This window comes from Rhea pennata, chromosome 5 (assembly GCF_028389875.1).
Source record: "Rhea pennata isolate bPtePen1 chromosome 5, bPtePen1.pri, whole genome shotgun sequence".
NCBI lineage: Eukaryota > Metazoa > Chordata > Aves > Rheiformes > Rheidae > Rhea > Rhea pennata.
Genome location: NC_084667.1, coordinates 19825184 through 19843422, shown reverse-complemented (window position 1 = coordinate 19843422; position 18239 = coordinate 19825184). Strand labels below are relative to the sequence as shown.

The 18239-nt window shown below is 48.6% G+C and overlaps 1 protein-coding gene across 3 annotated transcripts in view; it reads right to left on the bottom strand.

The window, feature by feature from the left end:
• Positions 1-15176, bottom strand: part of TP53I11 (tumor protein p53 inducible protein 11) — a 31665-nt gene extending 16489 nt beyond the window's left edge. For 2 of the 3 annotated variants that reach the window (XM_062577934.1, XM_062577936.1), the window contains exon 1: positions 15041-15176. The gene's annotated coding sequence lies outside the window, so the exon portion shown is untranslated. Of the gene's footprint in view, positions 1-14527; positions 14790-15040 lie in introns of those variants that run through there. The other variant, XM_062577935.1, reaches the window with a different exon arrangement.
• Positions 15177-18239: the final 3063 nt, after the last annotated feature.

Here is an 18239-nt window from a genome sequence, read left to right as displayed (position 1 = left end):
CCCTCCCAGCCTAATGGTGAAGAGCATCTGGAAAGAATAGGTGCTCCAGAGCTCAGGGGAGCAAAGCACAAACCTCACAAGCAAGCTCCCCGGGGCAGGAGTCCCCTGAGGGACAGCCCCGGGACAGGCTAAGGGAGAGGTTTCCAGTGCCATGGCAGCATGAGGGTGTGAAGGGGCACTGGTTGCACCCCATATGGCAGCTGCGCTGCTGCTGGCCCTCACATCTGGGCTGATGCCCACAGCTTTTCTCACAAGGCACCACTGGCAGTAACGCACTTGCCCAGCTCCTCTGCTGTCTCTCCCCGGCTCTGACTGTCCCTTCTCTAATGTTCGCAAGCGAGGGGAGTGCCAGGTTCACAGTACGTTGCACTGTGCTCCAAGAGCAGCATGCCCACGGAGATAAAAGAAAGTCTGGGCTCAAGCACACAGGCAGGGCAAAGGTAGTGGATGCAGAAGTCAGAGCAGTTACACAAGAACAAGACTCATCAGAAAGGGACAGATAATTTTCTAAATATTCTTTTCTGCCTGACAAACACCTGTTGTCTTCTTTTCCAAGAGGCTCCTTACTGGAATATCTCACTGCCTCATAATCTTTCCACACAACAGCCTTAGGGACACAAACGTCCCCACTTTGGAAACCCCAAGAGATTAAGGACAGGATCCACAGAGGTACTAAGTTCCTCAGCTCTTACAAACACCAGGCTGCTACCTAAAGGGAGTGAAGTCTGCAAGGCTCCTTTTTTCACAGGCTCAGACTGCTCACTTTTATGTGCAGAAAATCTCTTGGTTAACAGCTTCAGAGGGCTTAAGCGCTCTGAAATGCCTGACAGTTAAAGCAAACCCCATCTGCATAACCCAATAATGTACACACTGGAGAGCTGCGATGCATCTCTGTGGAGCTTATCCAAACAGCTTACTAAAATTTTGCCCAGGATGCCTATGGTAGAGCAGGCCAGGATTCCCCAAGTCCCAGGTAACTACCAAGGGCTACCAATACGTCTCAAACCAGAATCATTTGCATTTATTGCTGGGAAGAACAGGCTCCAACCCACACCCTGGATGAGGGGCATTAATTCTCCACCCTAGAGAAGATGAATACTCTTCCAAAGCAGACAAGATGCCTCAAAGACCTACAGGGAATGTAATATGGTTTAGTTAAAAACAATCTTATGTTCAGGCAGTAAAAACAATTAGTATGCAGCCACCACAGCATAACATGACTGCCACTCAAGTTCAGTCTGGCACAGTCTATGTGCCCAACAGGGATACTTAGACTTCTCACCAGCCAGGAACAGAGGACTCTTCTCCCACATAGACAACTGCCCGTTAAGTCTCTTCACAACACCAGCAGGAAACATCTCTGGCTGAATGTTCATTTCCGAACTTGGCAGCAGCTGTGCTGCCACCCAAACCAGTGCAGGAGCACTGTGTTCTGCTGGGGCATGTTAGCAAAAAGCTGTAGGCCTACATGATAGATCTCCAACACTTTCACTCTGTGACCCACCATGCATCATGAAAACACAAAGCAAAACTCTTCATCAAAAGATCGGCTATTAGGGTGCCTCTAGATCACCTCCTGAAGACAAGCCAGAGGAAACCTCAAAAACCAAACTATCTACTGTGCAGGCTATAAACCAGGAAGAGTTGCCTCGGACGTGGCCAGAGCTCATGTGCCAGTCAGCACAGTCGGGCACCTCAGATGCTGTTTGGAAGCAGTGCAGAGGCCCCAGGTGCGAGGCAGCTGTGCACTGTGCCTATAGTGGCTCCAAGGGCCATGGATGCAGCTGCTACAGCTGCCACCACAATGACACAGAGTTGGGACCAACAAGGCCTCTACAGTCTGTCGAGTGAGTAGATCTCTGTTAATTACTCTGTACCACTGCAGACAGCTCTGAAAAATAAGACATCCAAAGCCTGTTTAGTTCTCTCCATGCCTCCTCTGCTCCCCTCTGCCTGTCCACATTGCCCATGTTAGCGATGCATCCAGCACCTGTATAATCTGGGTACGCTCAACTCCTGAACCATCCAGATGCTCCTGCTACATCCTTCCCTCCTCCTTCAACCTTTGCTCTGGCACCTGCCCTACGCACTGCCAGTGCTGCTGCCCCTGCCCTCAGGCTCCACAGCAAGAGGCACATGGCCATTTTCACATGCTACTGCTTTGCAGTTTTCTGCAATTCTCCTCTAAAGCGGGAAAGAAGCAGAGAAAATGAATATAATTTCATTATTAGGAAACAACATACTCCCCACGCGTCCCTCTGAAGAGCAGCAGGGGAAATTGTGCACAGAGACAGTGATACAACAAGGCTGCCTGAATCCATACCTCTGCTGTGCTGTCTGCATAGGAGGAGACAAGCGGGGTCAAAGCTCAGACGCACACCTTGAGGACACAAAGCCCTTACCCGTACTGCTCTGCAAATAGAGGGGAAAGCAACAAGGAGAGCAAGAAAAGGTGGACGCAAAAAAAATTGCTCTGTGATGGGGAATTGTGAGATGAAAACATCTTATCTACACCTAGCTCATTCACAACAGCATTGTTGCAGGTGACAAGATTGTTAGTGACACTTTCTGAATCCTGATGGGGCAGGAAAGCATTTCTCTACCCAACACAGCCCATGCAGTCATTATGAGGGCTTACCATAAAAATAACTGCCAAGGCTGCAAGTTTCTCCTCTGTCTTTTTGACCAGAGGGAGCCTGGCCTCTTGCATTCACAAGGTTTTTTCCCCCTTTACCCTGCAAGAAGCACCATGCTCTGAGGCTGCACCATAGTGGCTGGGAGGAGTCCCAGCTCAAGGATTTTATAGACCCTAAGTTTCCAATTTCTTTCTGCAGACTGAACAAGAAAACTTCTTCCCATGTTGCAGGAAATGTTACATAATGATCAAAACAGAGTCTTCAATTTCCCCAGAACTAGATAAAAAAGCTCCATCACACTATTAGTTTCTCAAACAAGAGCTATAATTAAAACACAGCAACCACATTTCTACCAGCCTGCTATCCACCACCTGCAGCAACATGCCAAACCTCCACAGCAAGCAAGAGCAGCCACGCTTTCTCTCCGAGAAGACACGCTCTCTGGCACCCTGCAGCAGCTCTGCAGGGCGGCCGACGATACACTTAATGTGCTCGGTCAGGCACCCTGCCCGGATGGTATTGCGACCGTCGGGTGCGCGACACCACGTGCGTGCTTGCTCGGACACCCAGCCTCACTCTCGCCACGCTGCACACGTATGCCGTGTCTCAGGGGGCTCGCAACACAAGGTGGGAGCTGACTTCACGTGCAGACACGCGCACGCTGTACGTGCTCGGCCACGCTAACTCGCTTTTTCAAGAAGGTGCCTGCCTGTCCCTTGCTGCTGAGGCGTGTTTGGCTGCACAGATGAAGGATGCAAGATGCAATCTGCTGCTTCAATGGCTCCAATTCCCAAGTATTATTTCCATAAGAAAGTCAATTCCCTGCCATTCCTCTCCCTGACGGCGAAGCACTCGGCCCTGAGCCGGCTGCAGCCATCCATCAGTGCAGAACTGCTGTAGCTCTCCCCGATGACTCAAGCAGCCGCATTTCCAGTCTCAAAGCAGAACCAGCATCCAGCTCATCGCCTTAATAATCGATTGGATTGCCAGACGACGCAGCGACAACGGCCTTGCCGGCGCATCCGCCCCGGCCCGGCGGCTCGCGGGCGGCCTGCGAGCACCAGCCCCGCGGGCAGAGGACGGGGAGAAGCGGCGGTGCAAACGAGCCTCCCTCGCACGGCACCGCGCTCCGACTTACTCCTCTCTAGATAATCCTGTGACTCAGGTATCATCAGCAGAACGCCCTACGCACTGAAGCTCCCCAGGACACGAGGGAGCAGGGAGGGCAGAAAGAGGAGGAAATCCAACGGTAGAGTACTGGGAATGTGCACTGTTTTCCTTTAAGGACCTTAAAGGAGAAGGATTCTTTAATTTCCCAGCCGCCTCAGACAGGTGTTTGTGGAAGACGGTCCCAGAAGCGGCATGGGCCATCTGTCCTGCAGCCAATTTCCGCAGGGAAATGGGGAGCGGGGGCGGAAGGAGGGGCAGGAAGCGCAGGAGAACACACTGCCCCACGCTACTGCAAGAGAGCAGCTCTAAAAGGCCAGGAGCGTCCTTCAAAAAAAAATGGATAATAAAGGTCAGCTTTGCAGAAAATCTGATGCAGGTCTGCTTCATCTCCTCCATTCCGCACCTGAAAATTGCATTGCCTCAAAGAAACTCTAGGGAAAATAACCCCAGGGCTGCAGGGAAAGCTCCGGCACGCACTGCCTTACCCACAACAGTGCCGCAACAACTACTGAACTGCAAGATACTCAATCGTTACAGTAACACAGGTCTTCTGGGCACTTCTTCCACTGATGATGTCAAATCTACTCAGGTTTCCCTTCCACAACACCCCCAAACACTTGATTATTGCCTTCCACAGGATCTCTAAGAAGCTTGTGCCTTTTACTCCCAAGAATCCTCCACTTCTGGGTTTTTTTTAAGAGCTCAAAAGGAAACTATAAGAAATTATTAGGGAAGATTCTGGGCTCTTAGCCACACACGACCACACTCTCCCTCTGTACACCTTCACAGAGACTGTATTTTCAAAACCATTCTTGATGTATCCTTACCCAAAAGCATATGAACTACACCGACAACAGTATTCCCACATCTGCAGTCCTGTAACTTACCAGTACAATGCAACTAATCCAATTTATTAACTACCAAAACGGCCACAAACATAGGAAATGGAAAGTGGAATGAATAAGGTCTTGCCATTGCCGCATCCAGGAACAGATTCTTTACCCGTATCTTGCTTGGATTTGCAGCCCCCACCCTGAGAAGAGCTGTTTTAGAATGCCCCTAAGCCATTAGATCGTTTCTTTTTCTTAAACAAAGGGTTCCTATTCTCTTATTATACAACCAGATATGCAGTCTAGGCACATACATAGTGGGGAAGGGCAGAGGAATAGATTAGCATTAAACAGGAAAATTGCTTTTTGGTCAAATCAGGACATTTTCTGAGTCCCAGACCATCAGAGGCCCTCACAGGACTCAAGCTGCTGGATGTGCTAGTGGTAAAATCTGGTTCTACAACACCTAAGTCAGGCCTGATACGAAAGGCCCCTGTGCCCATTAGCTGAAATGTCACTCATCCTGGTGACGGAGGATGTTTCTCTTATGACGCTGTCAAATCCCACATCCTGTTAAACCATACAAGATACAGCTTTTTATGACTGTACAAGCAACATCCCCTCTAAGACATTACTGGGCCAAATCCATAATGTACCCAGGGCCTCCAAAATATTCAGACAGCCTTGCCATATCAATCTTGCTCTAGTATTTGGTCACCCTAACAGGAGCCCAGAAAATACAATTAGGCCTATGCAGCACCATGCAGAGACCCTCAGTCCCCCCTTAGTTATGTGGTGCTTTGCAGAGACATCGTGGGGGCCTTAGCCAGTCCACGAGATCTCTTATCCTGCCCACAACTAGCACAAAACTATTGATTTTGTTGATTCTTTCTTTTTTTAAGCCGACAAAGGTGACATTACTAACTCATTTTTTTCACTGCTCCCAAGCAACAGATCCTTTATAAACTCCTTTAGTATCACTCTTTCTCCTGGCTTCCCATCTGCCAAAAGCTGAGCCACAAGTTTGGAGCCTGGATCCAAACTTCAGGAAAGTTCAGATCGTGCCTGGAAGGAGAAGGGAGGTAGAGTTACTTGGGGTTCTGCTACAGGATACCAACCTTTTCAGAACATTTAATAAGGACAATTCAGGCTGCTAGATCAGACAAGTATTTTGACATTTGTCTGTATTTTAGTCTCATGGGAGAAGCAAGGGCCATAGGGAGCAGCTTGTCTATGGACTCCCTGTTTCAGGAAGTTAAAGGGCTTTGATTCCTGCTTCTAGGTTTACCATCACCATTACCATGTGAGAGACATACCAAAACCAGCTTTCACCTCCCAGCCCTGCTTATGGCCATATGTAGCACTTCTTGACACATCATCTGCTGCTTGGAAACACATTCCTACTTCCTCCCCAAACAATTTGCCAATATTAACCATTGGCCATTTGTGCTCAGTTATAATTCCAGGTTTAATCTCTCTCTTGAGGCACCTTAGACTCAAAATAAGCACAGACTTGCCGAAAGGCTTACTGAGCTGCCTAGCGAAAATGCAGTGGGAAAGGCTGCCATCAAAACACATGCTTCAACTAGTTTGTAGCCTATCCTCAGGTGGTAGAAATCTTCTCTGACACCTTTGAGGTTTCTATAGCAACAGGTTAATGCTAAAAAACGTCAGATGCAAAACTTCCCAGGTCAGTCAAAGAGAAGACAAGAGGGCAGATTTAGAAAAGGGAAACTTCCACATAGCTGATACGTGCGAAAAGAGCAAGTGCTGCAGGCTTCATGAATTTGAAAGTCAGGGCAACCAAGCGACTTAGCAGAAACTGCTAGCACCTCACGAATGGGGCAGCAGCCGGCGCTCAGCACACGAGCAGGACTGCTGTGGAGCACAGGCCAGCAGCATCCCACAGGGTAGCAAAGAGCAACGAGCAGTTCTTCCTTCTGCAACTAAGCACCTGGGAATAAAACCAGCTGTTTGCAGAAGCAGGACTGTTTAGCTTACAGACTAGGAAGTGCAGAAGCCAAAAACCTGGATTCCACCTTTGGCACCGCTGCTGTCCTTCCTCACAAGCAGAACTAGGCTACTTAACCTCTTGCACTCCAGTTTTCCCAGTTTTTATATTAAGAATATGTCTACTGCACAAATTCATATCGTTCCAGCCCTGTGCTTGCGATATTTCAAAGCCAATTCCTCTTGCACTGTACCTCATGGGACTGCTGTGCTCTCTAGCTGACTTAGACATCTGTGCTGCTGAGGAAGGCTATGAACTCCCGCGCGATACTTAGTTCATTGCACACTACTTGTCAGTGCCAGGAACGCCTTTCCTGGCCTGAGTAACAACCGTTCTTTTCTGTTTGTCTTCATTCACTGCTGGCAAGAAAAAGCGTTATAGAAACCTTGGGGTGAACCTCGTATCAATACAGCCTTTTGCACATGCCAGAAATTCTTGGAAGATCCCTGTGGTCAGGTTAACACCCACGCATATAAAAACCAAAATAGCCACAGCTCAGTGCTGTGTCACAAGAGGGAAGGTGTAGGAGAACCCACCAGTACTACCATGAAGTGATCTCTTGCTTTTGTGGCTCTTAGGACAGACAGCCCTGAAGAACCCACAGCCCTTTCTTACAAATGCCACATCTCCCTGGCAGCTTGTACAAACCTGACTTTGCTGTTATTTGCTGCTTAGTCAGGGGAAAAAACCCTGTGCATGCACATATATATGTGTGTGTGCATATTTGTTTATGCATGAGCTGTCAACCCTTGAATTATATACAAATCAATAAGGCTCTCTGAATTCTCCTAGCGTGAAGTGTGTGACATTTAATCTCAGTCTTCCTTCTGGATTTCATAATGTGCATTATCAGCAACAGATATTCAGTACACAAGTACCCTTTAGAAAGCTTTGATCAGAAAAAAAAAAAGAAGAAATAATACAGAAAACCTGCAGACTGAAAAAGACAATGCCTCTGACACTCGAGTGCTTCTGCAGCTCGCACAAAGGCCAGCGTACTAGGAGGTTCACACAAAGAGACAGCTTTTGTCCCTAAAGAAGGATAGAAGCATTTCAGAAGTGGAGAGCACTGGGCCTGGACACCTCAAATATACCACGAGCCTATGGCTCTCTTCACCTCAGTGTTTTTGGCTACTCGGGGAGGAGGCAAGGTGAGCCACTCCCCAGAGGTGCCTATTTTAGGACAGGATGCATCACCTTCTATAATGGCTTACCTCTTTCCATACACCGCAGGGAGAGCCTAGAAGATGAATTAGACTAGGTTTCTGATTGTTTTTACATGGATGGGCAAGATTAACTCCCTCCGGATGACTCAACGCGTGATCCTTGCATTCACCTTTTCACTACCTGATCCTTACAAGCACTGTATCACTTCTGCCCAGCTCACATTATGGAATCGCACTGAGATTACAATCCCTCCCCACAGAGCCAACCCCTTTCCCCCTCCCCAAAAAAGACAACCCAACTACAAGCACACATACATAACAGACAGCAACCTCCAAGGCAAAGAGTTTCTTCTTGTTGAACATGAAGAAGCAGTGTCCTAAGCAGACCTGCTCTTTTTAGTCATAGCCATAAAAGATGCTGGAGGAGCCAAGGCAAGATTCCTCTTTTTACAGTAGGAAGGAGGCAAAGTGGTGGATGCCTCAACCCTAGATCCAGCTCTCCTGAATCCACAGTCTGTATCAATAACCCTAGTGACAGGGCATATGTGAGAGAGGCCTTAGGAAAGAGAGGACAGAGGTATTACTGATCAGTCTTTTTCCTTGCCAAATTACAGTTCCAATCCCTACCCTTGCTTGACTCCACATCCAGAAACAAGGAGACAACAGGAAACCAACCACTAGTTGCACAAGCATCAACACATCAGGCTCTCAAGTAACCACAAAAATTGCAGAGTTGTCAGATGTTTTTTCTCTGTTCTCAAGGGTAATTTAAGGTACACCTCTCCCCTTCTTTCCTTAAGTCTCAGACACCCCAATACAACAAGCTCCAATAATACCAGCATAAATAAAATCAGCAGTGTGTGTATATATGCATATATAAGAAAGCAACCATATAGCACATCCTCCTGCTTAGAAATGATCAGGACACAGCAGCATAAGATTTTAGTCAACACTTTCCTCATTATTGTCCCTGTATTTTCGTTTAAACACAGCAGCAGCTGTGGGAATCACAGGCTAGTCTCTTTTCCCCTTAGTTTTTTGCACATGCCAATGAAATGCACTTGGTTTGTACAATAATGTGGATCACAGAATAAATTGGCTGTAACAGATGAGCTCAACTGCTTTATCATTTCTTCATACATCAAGCCTCAATCCATCCCACTTGTCCAGGGATTTAAACAGTAGATGTTGACAGGACTCACGGAAGGGACTCGTTGAACACAAGCCGTGCAGCATCCATTCTCAAGCTGCAGATGATGCAAATGGTTGCACTAGGCAGGGTGAAGGGGGAGGAGGGTGGGTGATGCATTACAGGTGTCTGCTATTCAGAAGCAAACCAGACCTGACTCTACATTCAACCCTAGTATTAAAGGCAGCTGAATTTCATTTCCACTTAACACAAAACTGACCTGAGACTGCACACACACAGATGGTCAAATTTTTTCGATTCTGCTAGGTGGAGCTTGGCTTCTGGCAGATTTCCACTATTGCTTTCTACAAAAGAAAGTCTGGGTGCTCTGTATTGCTATTAAGCAGCTTCTACAGTAACTTTTTCCCAGGTCACAAAATACTAGTTCTGCTTTCAGATGGCAAATGACTGGTTGTGAAAAGCCATCATCATCTCGCTCCTCTAGACTCAGTATTCTAGTTTTCCAGTTCTATTGCCCTCTTTGCAGAAGGCAACTTATGCTTCTATCTCCCTGGTATACACAAACTGTTTACCTTGAATGAAGTGCCATGCAGCCAACATTGTATTTCCATTAAAAAGGATTCAGGGGAGTTAAAATCATGGACTTCTAAAATAACTTGTTTCCCTTATTGCTAGCGGTACAGACTGCCCTTTCCATGCCTCAGTCTCTCCTTAAGACTTCACATAGCAAGACAGAGTGCCTGAATCCAGCCTCTGCCCAAGCTTGTCTGACAAAACTACCTCCCATATAACCCCCACAGCTTTTGCTTTTTATATAGAACAGTTAGGTTGTTTCCCAGATGGACTTTATGTCATGCATAGCAAGACAATGTGAGATGGCCAGGAAGGTTGAATTAAAGACATCTTCTTGGCCATAACAAACATGGGCTAGAAAGCATAGCTTGCTCTAGCACGTGCTCTCTGGCCAATGCTAACTCTGACCTTGGGAAAGCTGCCTGCTGTCTCTGTCACAGCAGTTTAACATCTACAGCAGAACCAGGTTTAAGCCCAGAAAGAGACAGCAATGCCTAACCAGGGCTGCAGGGACGGGGAGGCTCAGTCATGCAATTCCTGAATTAACACCCGTCACCTGGAGCAAAGTCTCCCAAGTCTTTCCATGGCCACAAATAACTGAAGACCAGCAGTTTGTATTTCACTCATAAAATGGCACACCTTACAAAGGAGCACTCCTGCTGCCATCACAGGTTACTGAATGAATTTGTACTCAGACAAAAACACTAGCTGAGTCACTCACAGAGTTTCCTGAAGATTTGTGGGTTCTCTCTGCAGGTCTCTTGTTTGACTGCTGACATGGCGTCAGACTATTTACTTTCTCAGCCCAGGCAGGATACAGTCTTAATCGACAGGGCTGCAAGCCTTTGTGTATTGCTCCCACCGCACCTGCTTTCTTCTGGCAGCTCTGGGCCAGCAGTTTAACTACTGCCTGATTTTAATAAGAAAAGGAGGGCTTTCTCTCCCGCGGCAGCAGGCAGCTGCGAAGGGGACTAGCCCTAATCTCCCCAGGAGACACTGAATCCTTTCAAACAAATAATTAGGTTCCCGATGGCCGGCGTAATCTGACACTCCTGCGTGCGCATCTCCGGCTACACAAACTCATATTGCTAATACCGCTCCCCAGGAGACCGCACTAGTGAATCACTGCTTGATTCATTTCTAACCACTTTTCTCGCCATGCTTCTCCTCTGCACCTTTGACTTAGTGGATCTTAAACCAAATCCCTAACAATAACTTCTAGGAAGCCCAGGAGGAGTATAGCTAGCTACCAGACTTTCTGCTCAGCCTTCTAATTTTGGCCCATGAAGTTCAGAAAATGAACATATGGATCACCACTGTCAGCATCAGAAAGTGCCTCTCACCTTCTAGCAATAAACCCTGCTAGAATCATTTTGATCATTTGGCAGTTCTGGCAACAGATCTCTCCTCCCCTGCAACCCCTGCGGCTGTCAGTACAAGTCTGTGTTAGAGTCTTCTTACAGACTCAGCTTGTGGCTTTGGACAAATCACCTTCCCTGTAAATCCCTGGTTCTCCCCTGTAAAAGGAGTTGGGTAAAGCACAGTAAGCAGCTCCCACGGAGGTCTGGCACAGATGAGTTAGGTAGGTACAGCCAATGCAGAGATTTCCCCATCAGAAACAATACACAAGTGTGCTAAATGTATTCTTATTTTGCATACATAGGGATAAAAACACATTTACGGATTTCTCCAACTGGAACCCTCGTTTCACAGGATGAGGGTAAGATGTGTATCCACACTGTGAAACCAGAAGGGTAAGTTCGCCTCATGGATTTTATTGGAAAGCTGAGAACCAGGGCTTTCTGACTAGCACCGATTCTTGCTAGTTGTTGGCAGATCTTCCAGCAAGACCCTGCACATCTCTAAGCCTCATTTTCTCATACATGATCTGAGGATAGCCACGCTCACTAGCACCACAGATGGTTAGTGAAACACACTGAAATGCATTAATTCTTGCAGATGACAAAGAGCTTCACAAACAAAAGAAACTGAAGAAGGCCGACAAATCATTTATCATTTCCCTTCATGTCTGAACTATATATATAAAAAAAAACCTCTAGTTATAGCTGTATTTGTCTTTGTGTACATCTGCTAGCATCTTGAGCAAGAACTCTTCAAATGCTGAAAGAACTCTCCCTGGCCTGCAATCTACAGGATAGAATTAGAAATGTATTTTCCAAGAGAAGCCAGAAAGTCACATGAACTGGTCATCATCTAAATGCTGTTTTCATAGCTCTGGAGAAAGTCCCAACGTGTTTGGGGGCCTGCAATGGCCCTTTTCCTCCCAAGAATTGTTTTTACGTTTCTATGTTGAAAATACAAAAAAAAAAAAAAAAAAAAAAAAAAAAAAAGAAAAAAGAAAAAAGGAAAAACACATACACAGAAGGTCTGCTTTCTATAAATAATGCCCCAATAGTGCCAAGGTCAGCAAACCATTTTCTCTTGGCACAAGGCCTAAATTAAAACATAAACAATCTCAACATCTTTCTGGTGCACATGTGCATTTTTCTGTGCTAGGGGAACACTTGAAACCAAAAATAAAACAGTAGGAAGATATACACCTCCACTTCATAGTTTCATTGGTCTCTTCTCTCTTTTGCCATCTCGGAACAGACTCTGTTCCCCCTCGTTCAGTTTGCAGCCTTGTGTATAGCCCCGTGGTGACCACCCCACCCCACTTGCAGCAGAGGGAAATGTTCCTTGTGTTGTGCTAGTGTTTAGTAGTTCTCATGAGAGATTTGTGTACTACTTGGATGAAGGACATCAAATAGACATATAGCAAGGAACAGATCACTATCCAAACAAAGTAATGTGTGTAACAACCACCACATGGACCAACCTCTCCCAGACCTCTCCTCTACTCTTAATACTTTGACCTTCATAGGCTGAAGAGGTACTCTAGCACATTATAGCACTCGATGTTCATTAAAAACAACAGAGAACCATTTTCCTTTGGATCTGAATCCGAACCTATCCTCCAGAAGCTCCCAATGGTGAGAAAACCGCAGGGCAAGGCATGTCTATCGTGTATTCTCCCATGGATCAATAGCCCTCCCAAGTCCCTCTGTGTGGAATCCTCTGGAGATGGGTCAAACGTACTCTTCTGACCACTTCTCTCAACAGTAAGTTCTCTCTATTGGCCAGCAATCAGAAGGGATAAATTCCCCTTGAGACTATAAGGCAGAAGTCATCTCCTTAGCCTCCTGGTTGGGACAAACAGCTTACCCAGAGAAGAGCTCCTTTTACCCTGCCCCAAACAGCCACAAAAAGATTTGAAACACAAAGACACATTCGAAAACGAATAAATCCCCTTCTTGCCGTTTGAGATCGGTACTTGGTTTCTCTTCACCAAGAATGTCAGGATAAAGTGGGTTCACAGTGTCCTTCACAAACTGCTGTGCTCACACAAGGTGTATGTAGGTATCCCAGCTTAGAAATGATTATGCCTACTAGAGGTGCCTTCATGCTGAGTCTTAGGATTTTGTTTATTTTTTTTTCTGAAGCCTTTCCAAGATAGCTTCTTCCTGGGGAAGAGAAACTTCCATGCATAAAGGATAACTATTATTTATGTATTTAAAAAACACTTTCCTTACCCATGTGTCCAGCAGTCTCCACTTCAATGCAGCTAGAGTTACTGAGTGAGTTATTTATGACAAAGTCCAGAATAGCTAGTGCTCTTGCATACTCTATAGTTTCTCATGACTTAACTGTACTGGTGGTAGCCCTAAAGTCAACAAAACTTTGGTCACTTTTGGCATCTTTACCTAACAGCCTCTGCAGACAAAGCAGAAGAATTAAATGGTAACCATTTGCAACTCTGGCTTTGCTGGCATTCTCTCTTGGGCAGCTACAAGAGGAGCAGAGATGTTTCTCAAGTAACAGGAAGAGCCTGCGTGGACTCGGACTCCAGGCAGCTCTCAGGCACGGCAGTGAAGGAGCAGGTAAAAAAAATAACGGTGCTGTGTGCTGTTTCTTTCTCAGCCTAGTTTGCTCAAAGTTATACTGATATGGAAAGCTTAATAGCTGCTGGTCTAGACAGAGCTGTCCTTCTGCTCCAGCTTAGCAGGGCCAGTCAGTTCCTGCAAGTGACATGTCAAGACATTTGGGTGTTTGGGGCCATACGAATGCCCAGAGCGGGCTGTAAACCATCTCAGTGCTTTTATATGCCTCTGACCTCATCTTCCTGCTCTGATCACAGCAGGAACTCTGTCCCGTCTCCTTCCCACGGCACACTCTGTAACCCAGTCTGGTCCCCTCCATTCCTATGCCCACCCCTGCTCCGAGCCCTCATCGGGGGCTGATCTGCCAGGCACTGCTGCACCCTCCTTTGCAGCAACTCCCCATCACCCACTGGGCTCCCCTCCACCACAACAGGAATGCCAACATCCAAACGGAGCACAGCCGCTGGCCACTCCGCCCGCATCCCGACTCTGCACGTCCAGCTCAGCCACCTAACCCCAGCCTCCCAGGGCCAAGCAGAGCTCAGCACACATCCCCTTCCCATTCAGGCACCTGAAGCACCCACTGTGGTCCTCCTGTGGATCTCCTTATGCAAATGGAAAATGACGGTTACTTCTTTCAGCGAACAAGTTAAACAGGATTCAAGCTTCTAAGAGAAGTAAGAGCGAAAAAAATGCTGCTGCCAGAAAGCTCCCTGCCAAGGGATCCACATGCACTTGAGCCCACACCTAGCCTTGCTGAGTAGCTGCAGCCACGGTGCCCCTGGACAAGCTCTGCCTGTACCTTCACTGTAACCTGATGCTCTTATTGCGATCTGCTACTTCACCAGCTCTTTCTCCATCCATGCCGCCTAGATGCTGCTTAAGACACTCCCGGCTCCAAGTGCTTCAGTTCAGGCACCACCAGGACACAGAGGGTCCCACCCTACCCGCACTCGCACAACCCAGAAGTCGCTCCTCTCTGCCTGCTCGCCACCCCGTCCTCCCATCACTTGCCTGCGGACGATCTCAGCCTGCAGCGCAGGGACTTACCTTCGCTTTCCCAGCACCACGGCTGCCTGCGGTGCCTTCGCCGGACGCCAACCCCCGCCCCCCGCCGGGGACAGGAAGGATCCTGCAGAGGACACACAGCCCCCGACGGTGCCTGACCGCAGCCGGGTCCCCGTGAGCCCCGAGGGCTCGGCGAGCAGCAGATCCTAAACTCGCTCCCGTCCGAGGGGAGGCCAGCAGCCTGCGAGCGGCGGCGCCCGGCGGCAGAGCACCGTCCGCGGCCGCCCCTGCCCCAGCTCCCCCTTCCGAGCTGCTGCCTCCCGCCCGTGCCCGGGCTGCGGCGCTCCCCGCCCGGCCCCGGCCCCGCCGAGGGCGGCGGCTGCGCGGGGGCGGCCCGCCCGCGCCTCCGGGCTCCCGGGCTGAGGGCGGGCAGGGGCTCGGCCCGGCCGAGGGGAAGGCCGAGTGCAAGAGGCAAGTTGCCTTTCCGCGTCTCGCAGCGCGGCCCCCCGAGCCGGGCGGCCCGAGGGGCGCAAGCCCGCGGCGCACAGGACTCACCGCCCTAGCGCGCGTCCCCGCGGCGCCGGCAGGGCCTCAGGGCTCGGGGCGGCTGCCCCATCGGCGGGACCGTCCCCGGGGAGCCGCGCAGGGCATCGAGGCGGCGGGCCGGCGCCGCCCCGCGCAGCGCAGCGCAGCCAGCGGGCAGCCAGACTGAGCCCGGCCCCCGCGCGGCGCGGCTTTACCCGCGCCGCCGCCCCGCCCGCCGGGCTGCACCGGGCCGGCCCACCGCGGGGCTCGCACCGCCGCCGCCGCGCCCCGACGGGGCGGACCCCGCCGCCGCCGCGCCGGCCGCGCCGAGCGCCGGCCGCGCCGTCGGGACACGCCGCGCTGGCGCGGCTCTCTCGCGGGGCGCTTTGGAGGGCTTACGCGGGGGTTACGCGCGGGTGGCATGGGGGTTAGGTACGTCCGCGCCATGAGGGGCCCCAGCGAAACGCCTGAGAAGAGAGAGCAGCCCCCGAGGGCCTGAGTCCCGGGCGGGAGGGGAGGAAGGGCGTGGGGTGGCCCCCGGAAAATAAATCCGTAATTGGGAGCAACAAAAGGCTCCCTCGCCCCACCTAGCCTGGGGCCCTGTTTAAGCAGCGAGCCGGAGATTATGTTTCATCCGTGCATTTTAAAGCATACCGTGCAAGGACTAGTGGCAAGATTGTCCCGATATTTCCCTGCTGTCAAATACCAAAGGGAAAGCAGGTCCTTGGTGGCTCTGTTCGTGGGTGCGTGCTTTCAAGGCCTGTTATACAATGCCCTGTAAAAGGCAAAATAAACCGGGGGGCAGGGGAAATCTCACGGCTTTTCCCAGTGGAGTTGCTGCAGGGGAGAAGGCTGGGTGAATGGGCGCAGTCCGTTGTGCGTCTGCACAGGGCGCGCTCGGGCAGCTGCCCCCAGCGCCCTCCGCCGCGGCGCGTCCTGGAGGGACGCTCACATTGCCAGGTCCCTCAAAAAGGATGTTCAGAGAGAAAGTGGGCATGCTGACATTTTAATATTGCAATGTCTCAGACCAGATGAGATTTTAATGAAAGAGAATGGCAAGATCATAAACAGCAAATATCAGTGACAATTAGCACAAAGAGCAGCAGACAGAGGAGCAGCGGGTAGCTCCATCTTTGTCCTTATTCCACTGCCTGTTTTTTAAGGGATTTTTTTGTTTGTTTGTTTAACCCAGCTCATTTCACTGATCCAGTTCAGAGCAAGACCACACAAAACTGGGAGAAGCTGGACAGCAAAGCGAGGGGTCATCTGCCCTGCCGAGTGACTGGGAGAGGGAGGTGAAGAGAGGCAGGATGCGGTGAAAACCTCTTAACTCACTTTGACCCCTGGACAAGCCATAATGGGGAACCACATCCTGAAGTGCTCAGCATGATGAGGTCATTCCAAACACAAGGGCGTCTTTTTGGAAACTGGATGCTTATCCACTGGGGACTGGGCTGAAATCTCTCATTTCACAGATGCTGGGTAATAAATCTGTGGAAAACAGAACATTTCTTCAGCAAGATTATTGGACATTTCAATAGTTGTTTTACTGCATATCGGGGGAAAAAAACTCAGGATCTGAGACTAAAAAAAAAAACCAAATTCAAAAAAAAAAAAAAAAATCAGTCCTGACTTGGAGCTAGTGAAACAATTTACTATGATAAAATTCAAAGCTTTCATTGTGATTCTGTTAAAACATATGAAAGAGATTAAGTATTGTATGTCTTCTATCTATGCTCTACAATATAAAAATATTATATTGTAATACAAAAGCCACACAGAACAAATGAAAAGGCAAAGCTGAAGCAAACATGCTTTACACTATTGAAATGAAATGCTTTGATATTGTCAAACAAGGGAAGTCAAAATATGTCATGTTGACTTTTTTAAATAGAGACTTGTATTCAAGGAAGATGTCTCAAAATTGTGTCAAAGAAATGATGAACAAATAGTTTTCAGATAATAGTTCAGGCTACTGCACTGGGGTGAGACTTTCAGAAGTAGTAAGTGTCATTTTAAGAAAATGATTCAAACCTTTCTGTCATCCTATGTCACAAGGAGCTCCAGTGTTCTTTCTGAAAATAGTATATACCTGCTTTTGAAAATGTTACTCTCAGACAAGTTTGAATTCATAAGTTAGAGCCAAAGGCATTCTGCAGCAATTTTTTTTTTATTCAAAACCAATTCTCCCACCAACCTTTTTCTAGTTTGAAGCACTGGAAAAAGTAAGCACAGCTTTTGTCCCTGCTGCTGACTATTTAAATGATATGACAACTTTTGCAAGGTCCAGTCTGAGTTCTGCCATCCTCAGGTCTTTCTTTGATGCTATATCATGAGCATGTATAATCAGAACACTGTCATTACTCTGTGCAGCTGAGGTTCGAAAAGTAACCTCAACCTTTTATTTGCATTTATTTCCAAGGCCCCAAGCAGCAGACTGATGCACGTGAAATCCATGCCAGAAATCTCTCCTGCCTATCTGTACACAAGTGGTAAGTGATACTACTGATGACCAGAAAAAGGTCTGTGGCACAAGGCAGTTGTGAGAAGACTTACAATAATGTAGTGAGCAGTCTGCAAATCTTTCACCTGCCAGAGAACATAATGTACATGGTTTGCATGGTCCAAACAGCATTGAGCTTTGTTTCCGGCAGGTTTAGTACACATGCCATTAAATCTGCATTGCAACATCTCTAGCACATGCCTGTGACTTGGGGCTAATGATGTGATGCAGTGTTTTACTGTAGGATGGAGGAAATCAAATACAGTGCTGAGTTCCTCTGGGAGCTTCATCTGATGCACTTAATCAGGCAATGGAGAAGGAAGAATAAAAAATACGCTCCAAACTGCAGACCTGAGAGAAGGTGGAGGTGTTGCAGGCAATGACAAGGAAGGAGGAAAGCACAGGGAACACAGCGCGGCAGTTTGCACTCAAGAGCCTGTTGGAGACACAGACTGGTTTATGGGGTAAGTCAGAAAGGACTACAGGACGCAGGGACAGTAGGATGTCACAAGGATGGGGAGGACTGGCAGCATCGGATGCAGCAGAGTTGGACATATACTTACCTGCCACACCGCTGCCTCCTGCCCATCCCTGTCCCGAGTCTTTACCATGGTACGAGCACGTCTTTCCCATTCCTTCCCTGGGGAACCGACTTGCAGGCTGACGGTTCAGTTCAGGGTGCTCACAAAGAACTGGCTGAGGAGCATCTGCAAAGGAGAAAGGCCT